The sequence below is a fragment of the Mandrillus leucophaeus genome, unplaced genomic scaffold (assembly GCF_000951045.1).
Source record: "Mandrillus leucophaeus isolate KB7577 unplaced genomic scaffold, Mleu.le_1.0 Scaffold169, whole genome shotgun sequence".
Classification (NCBI taxonomy): domain Eukaryota; kingdom Metazoa; phylum Chordata; class Mammalia; order Primates; family Cercopithecidae; genus Mandrillus; species Mandrillus leucophaeus.
This window is the reverse complement of record NW_012101687.1, coordinates 3,266,929-3,274,574: the sequence shown is the minus strand read 5'-3', so window position 1 is coordinate 3,274,574 and position 7,646 is coordinate 3,266,929. Positions and strand designations below refer to the sequence as shown.

General features: G+C 38.9%; 1 pseudogene; it reads right to left on the bottom strand.

The window, feature by feature from the left end:
- Positions 1-1,940: 1,940 nt before the first annotated feature.
- LOC105537143 lies at positions 1,941-2,300 on the bottom strand (annotated as a pseudogene).
- Positions 2,301-7,646: the final 5,346 nt, after the last annotated feature.

The following is a 7,646-nucleotide window of genomic DNA, read 5'->3' as shown; positions in this document are numbered from 1 at the left end:
TATTTGAGATCACTCTGTTCTGTCCTGAACACTAAGGTAAAAACGATTCGTTGTGTACTTTTATGCTTAGATTTGGATTTCTTTGCTAAAGAAACCAAGGTCTCCTTGAAGAGATGTTGATATCACATCTGGGATGGAAAAGTTCAAGTTGAGCTCAGGATATCTTGTGGCCTGTTATTTGTCACCTGATATTTTATTGATATTACCATCTTTCTTGCCACGGTTATGCAAGTAGCTTTATGCTGCCTCATTTATTGAGTAGTTGGTATTATGCTAGGCTCTGCTAGGCCCTTTATTTATTATCATTATATTGTTAATATCATAGTATGTGGTCTGTGCCAGGCTCAGCACTAGGCTCTGTTGACTTGCCTAAAAAAAAAAAAAAAAAAAAAAGGCACCTGTTGATCCATCAAAGCTGTGTATTAAGCCTACTGCAGTAAGGGAGAGAAACCTTGACAAAGTCTTTCCAGGTCTCAGAACCTAGCGGTTCAGAGGAGGTCAGAAGGATATTTATAGGGCTTGGGGCTACGAGATCAAGTGGTTTGAGAAGTCTTTCAGTAAAGGGAGACTGCGATTGTGGAATCTGTGGTATGTTGACTTAGATCTAGTGGAAATGTAAGGCATTCTTATATGTCAAGAAATTCTTGTCGGATAAATAATTTTTTGATAATTGTTTACTCAGGGGAACAATCTGTTGTCCTGAGAAGGAGGTTGTTTGTCCATTTAAGCAAACTATTTGTTCAGATAAATTGATTTTCAATACTTTTCTGAAGCAAGCAGTGAAATTATTTACTGGTTTATTTAAGTCACCTTGACCAAGGTGGTATTCAGCTTCAGTTCTGCTAGTTAAGCTATGTGGACACAGGTGGTCATAGTTCTCACCATGACCCATTTGTCAGTCTCCTTTGTGACCTCTGACTCCTGGGTTGATGTGTGAGGTCTGTTTTTGATACGTTCTTATCAAGACATAGAGCTTAACTCCTCAAAATAACATACTCACACCAAAGCATTAATACTCAGCAATTCAGAATACTTTCTGAAGGTGTCAGAGGGTTTTTCAGGGAAGAATGATTGTCAGTATTCCAGAGATTTTCTTTTTCCAGAGGTCTACCTCAGCTGTGCCATCATGGAGAGGGGAGATTTTTCTCTTTCCTCTACACAGTACCAATTTCTTTTCCTTTCCAGAATTTTCTTCCAGGAACTTCCGATTCTTCACTCTTATTATCCAGAGTAGCTTCCTCTCTTCCTTTGAAGATTTGACTGGAATGGAATTCGTTCCCTGGGGCTCAGTTTCCAGTATAAGTTTATCAAATCATTTCCCACAAAGCCAGGCTTCCCCATACAAAACCCTTGCTACTAGAAAGAATACTTTTTTTTTTTTTTAGTTTATTAGCTTTCACATTTTTCATGATAATTTTATGTGTTATTATCACATAGTTACACTAAATGGATAATTGATTGAAAGAATTAGAGAGGGTTGAGAAATCTTGATTTGTCTGTAATGTAATCAGCATCTGAGTGTTCTGGGAGAAAATACAAGGCCAGAAGTGTCTTATCCTTTTCTGTTTACCTAAAATGAGAATCTGGCTGCTCCATGACAGGGCTTCTTTTGGGCAGATGGTGATGAAAGATCAAAGGTGAAAGTGCCATCACCATCTGAGCTGCATTTTATACGCATTCTATTTAATCTTCACAACAATCTTATCAATGAGGCTTGGAAACTATAAATAACATTCCTAAAGTTTTGCAGCTAAAGAGATCTGAGTCTAACTGAACCCTGAGCAAGAGTTGTTAAGTACAGCATATGCTCACTAGTTGCTCATTAGTATAATTTTATAGTAGCCTATTACACATCCTTGGGGGTGGCCATACCCAAGCTTCTTTTTTTCCTTGGAAAGCAATAGTTTATTTTTATACTTCTGCAAATATTAACTCAGTGATTACGACAAACATTGAGCAATCTCAATGCTGTTTATCTGGAGGACGGTCTGAGGGGTCACAATGAATCATTTCTTCTTGAAGCTTTTCCTTTTCCTAAATCTCATAACGACTCTTGGCCATATTTCTGTCTTCTCAATGACTGTGGCTTCTACTCAAACAAGATCCTTCCTGAGGAGTGGCTTGCCAAGCAGCATGAAGTTGTCTGCCCCAACCAGTAGGACCTTCTCCAGTAGAATTCTCTCTCCACATGCAAGGTCTAGTTCATTTCCAATTAAGATAAGATCTTCAGAGGCCACCTTCAACTGGTGGCTGGCAAAATGCACCATGGGAAAAAGCCTGCCATACTGCCCCGTGGCAATGTAAAGTTACATCAGAGAATCATTGACATCTTGGTTACAGCCACCCCCAAGGATGTGTAATAGGTTAGTGTAAAATTATACTCATGAGTAACTAGTGAGCACGTGCTGTACTTGTTTGGGTTTCAGTTAGACTTAGATCTCTTTAGCTGTGAAACTTTAGGAATGTTATTTATAGTCTCCAAGCCTCATTTATAAGAATGTTGGTAAAGATTAAATAAAATGCATATAAAATGCTTGGAAGAGAGACAATACTCTGTAAATGCCTATTATTATTATTGTGATTCTTGTTGAATAAATCAATGAATCATTGTCACTAGCGTCATCATTCTGGCAAGTTCTGTTCAGTTTTTCTGGGTCTGAAAAATTTCCCATTTCTAGAAGCACTGAGAGAGGAAGCAAGTTGCAAAAGAAGTCAGTAAGTCAGAATCCCTTGATTATGTTTAGTTTAACTGTGTTTTCTTTGGCATGGTGCACTGTTACTTAGGCTCCAGTGTAGATTTTGTGAGGCCTTACATCTTAGGAATATCAGGGCGATGATCTGAGGTGCATAGGGCTTGCAAAACTGACCTAGCCTCAGGTATTTGGTCACAAAAGGGCAGAGCACCCTGGCAGTTGGTGAGAGACTGTGGTGTGGCAGTTTTGAGGAGAAAGGGTGGGAGCATCTAGACTGTGATCCAAATCTTGGAGACAGGGGTGGTGTGTGTGATTTTGAGGAATCCATCTATAAAAGACGAGACCACCACTGGTGAGTGGAGTCCCCATGGCGGCATCTAGTCGTTTTGAGCAAGCACTGACACAAGGGCGATGAGGATCTGGGTACTGACCAGTATACCTGATCAAATGCACTGAAACAGCTTGAGAAGAGGAAGGGGCAGGAAGTTCTGGGGCTCGAGAGGTCCAAACAGCATCAGACTCTTCTCTGTTGCATCAGGTCCCTGCTAAACTGCGGTGGATGTAAACTGATATGACTTGCTATGGATCCTGCCCATATCATCAGTATTTGCTCAGGACCTGGGGAAAACGGGTTTGAGCAGGCTGAGACTGCAACCATAGAGAGCTGGGAAAATAAAATATAGGGGCCTGATGATATGCTTTAGATAGGAAAAGATACACAAATTGTGAAAAGGTTTGTAAGAAGTCCAAATGAATCAGTGCTCATGTTTGGATAAACACTCTATTTGATTGAGGTTATGATTTTTAGAGGGCAATTGCTTTTCAGAAATACCAAGTCGTTTTGGAGATCTGACACTGTCACTCACCAGCTATGTGACTTTGACTAACTCAGGATCAAATGACATAATATTTGTGACTTTGAATGGCAAAGTTCTATGCAAATGTGAACTATGACACTAATGTAGTTTCTGGAAGGAGCCTTGTAATATTCCGGGTGCCAGATTCATGAATTGTAGGAGATAATGAAATGTAGTAGATTTTTCTATTTCTTAAACTTCTCTGATGTGTAAATAATCAATTAAGATCTAATTTCATGAATTTAAATCTTGTTAGTGCTTATTCTCAAATACTGCCTTCAGAAGGATTTTGTGGTTCATCTTAAGAATTTGTAGTGGGATTGTTTTGAATTTTTAACTCAGTTTTTCCTCTGTATTTGTTTGATCTTGGACCATCCCTCCCATTGAAACAGGCCATTCTGTGCTAGTTGTCAAGAACTGATGTAACAATGGAAAATGGAGAAAAACTAGGTCTCCACTTTCAAAGGCCTAGGATGTTAAAAAATAAAAAAGACTTATGACGTAGACAAACAATTTAAGAGAAAGCATCCTGAGCTAGAGGAGCAAGTTCTACCCCAACCCTCAGATTAATCAAGAACTCCTCTGGCCAAAAATATTAGGGGAAATTGGAAATAAGGTGATGGGGGAGGAGAAATTGGGGAGCTCTCAGGTCACAAAGCTGGAACGGAGAGAATCATATGTCCCATAATGGAGTCCCTACCTGGAGGTCAACCAGCTTCTACTTGAGCAAAGTAACCCATGCATCACCTAGACTGACACAAAGAGCATTATTCTAAGGGACATGTGCTTCCATTTTCACCAGAAGATTCTGGGAAACCAACTCTATTTCAGGCTGGAAAAATCTGTTATTATTTCACCAAACACTAGTATATTATTTTGTTTTTCTGTTTACATTTTAACAAATATAGTTGATACTCTTCTTATTCATTTACAGGTAGTAAAGAAAGGGAGAAAAATTTAGGTTGGTGGAGGAAGACAAATGAACCTTTGCATCTCATAAGATCTTACCTTGTGATTTAGAAAGAAGTACAAAGTGGAAAGAATGTCCCTGGAACCTCACAAAAGTATACTCTGTGTATCCCACAGAATGGCATATACAGACAGTGGCTCAAAATTATCTTAACACAATTATGAATTTTACATGAAGTTTCAAGGAATTTATTCTGATTTACCAAGAATATTTCTTTCCAGGTGAAAATAACATCAATAACTAATTACTGAGTGTTGCTAAGAGCTTTCTGGTGTCCAACATGATTTTTCAGTACTTTAGGTGGAGAATTATCTTAGATGTTGTAGTGAGGTCTCCAGAGCCCCCTGCCTGTGCCCCATGTGGATGTGGCAATAAAAAAAAAATGCACTTGCTCTTTAACCATACAAAAAAGTGATATTAATGATTCATGTCAAATGAACACTGAAATTTTTACCAGTTCATGTAATTTATACATACTGCTTTGGGTGCACCAAGACTTTAATTAGTATAGATGGAAAAAAGAGGATAGCAAACAATAGCAAAATTATGGCTAGGAATATGATTATGCCTGACAGAAGGTTTTATGGGCTGGAGTATGTTCTTGGTGGAATCCAACAGCAATATTGATAAATCTGTCTCCTGTCATCGCATCCTGCTTGGAGACACCCACTAGCAGATGTTCAGATTCACCAAGGATTATTTGCACAACATTAGTGTTTAGGAAGGTGATCTAGCTGCTCTCTAAGAAGCACTAATTATCGACATATTCATTGGGGCTTATGCCACGTCAGCATGTTAATGCATTACTTCTGGGCCTTTACATTATGCTAATCCTATTTGCTACTCAGGTTTCCTGAGGACTTTGCATAAGCCACTAGAAAACTTTTTAAAATTAAGACATTGGCATCCATTAGTGAGCTAATAGAGACCCAACAAATGAATGACCTATAATTTAGGCCTTCAGGTGCAGGGAAAAGGAGCCAATATTGTGTGTCACAGAACACTTCTTGAAAAAATGCTAAACACATATACTGTAGTGTTTCATGGTTGTGTGGGTGGTTCTCCTTTATCTTAGACTGGTGAAGTGAGAGTTGTCTTTATTTTTGAAGAGCAGATGACATGAAATAAACAAAGAAGTAGCAGCAGAATAAGTTTCAAACAGGGGAAAGTGTAGTACGCTGAGTGAAGGGAAAGCAAACTTTTTTGTCCCTGAGCTGGGGGTACACAACCAGGCGTGTACCCCATGGGAGGAGCAAGAACAGGACCAATCAATTCAATGGAACTATTTCACCAGTCACTAACATAGCAATTGCCCAATTCAGTTTACTCACAATGTTTGGTCATTAGGGTATGTGTGGGTAAGCAAATTCCACTTTTATTCCTCTTTTCCAACCTCATGTGATTTTACAGCAAGGGTACTTGACCACAGAGACAGAATCTGTTTAACTACCTTGACACCATGCTGCTTCCAATAACTCAGGATATGTTTTTTTCCTTTGTAAGCTATTCGAAGACCAGGTCGAGGTACATTAAGTCCTGGTTAAACCATAGATTCAGTTTTTGTCCTAATGCATATGGGCTCATGAAAATAATTCACCTTCAAACCTGTTATTTATTCAGTGCTAAAATCCTACAGGTAATAAAGAAAGGGAGAAAAATTTAAGTTGATGGAGGAAAACAAATGAATCTTTGCGTCTCATAAGATCTTACCTTGTGATTTAAAAAGAAGTACAAAGTGGAAAGAATGTCCCTGGAGCCTCACAAAGGTATACTCTGCGTATCCCACAGAATGGCGTACACAGTGGCTCAAAATTACCTTAACACAGTTATGAATTTTACATGAAGTTTCAAGGAACTTATTCTGATTTACCAAGAATATTTCTTTCCAGGTGAAAATAACATCAGTAATTAGTTACTGAGTGTTGCTAAGAGCTTTCTGGTGTCCAACATGATTTTTCAGTACTTTAGGTGGAGAATTATCTTAGATGTTGTAGTGAGGTCTCCAGAGGCCCCTGCCTGTGCCCCATGGGGATGTGAACAATCGAGAAAAATTGAGGGAGGAATATTGTCTGCATATGTTGAACCAAAGTGATTAATTCTAGGGAAGAGATTTTCAAGTAGGTAGGGAAGATGAAGCCTCCCCGTTAACCTCCATTATAATTTGCCAGATGGGGATAAATACAGTACCTATAGGGCCACTGTATAAATTAAGATAAATTATGTGTGTAAGTTGCATGAGACATGGGACAATTTTTCATTGCACAAAACTGTCTCATGCATTGCAGGAGTTCTAACCTCGTTGGCTTCTCCACCCACAATATTCCAGTAGAACCTCTGAAATTATTGTGACAATCAAAGTTGCTCACAGTACATTTCCAAAATTACCTGGGGGTGAGGGGAGATGAATATCACCCACTCAGCCCTATGACCATTGGACTAATTGAATTTTATGGAACTTTCCAGGTCTGTGCATGCATGAAGCCATAACTTTGCAGCCTTGCTCTTCTCTGGTTTCTAATCAATGGTATATGATTAATCTTCCAAGGAGTTTGACAAGACCATTTCAAATATTATCAAATTAATATTTTTCTCTCATTGAGGGTACTATGTACAAGGCACTGAAAACACTGGTGTAATAAGAATCATGAATATGAGTAACTGATCTTGGGTGGGTTAGGGGCACCAGGAATTCTGGGTAATTGGGGTTTAGCTATTTTTGTTTTTAATCAGTAACTTTAGGGACTATCACTAGAGTAGAAAATGCTGAGTAACTGGAAAATGACATGTTGGAAACTCTGGCTCAGGAGTTAGGAAATCCCCACCGTCAGTTTCCTTAGGGTAATATACTGGGTTGAATTGGATGTAACTGAAGGGGCCAGACCTCACAGCCATATTAGTCTGCAAGTGTGACCATGTCTAGAAGACACTAGGACAATATAACACCAGCCAATTTAAGGAATAGCTTCAGTGAAGACAGTTTGTCATAATGTAGTTAAAATCGATTATTGTTTCCCTGAGTTCTTTCTCTACTTTAATTCCTGACTCAGGGTTACCAGAGGTAAGTCAGAAAACACATACTCAGAGGACACAGCAACCAAGAAGGACACACCATGAATTACTGAACAA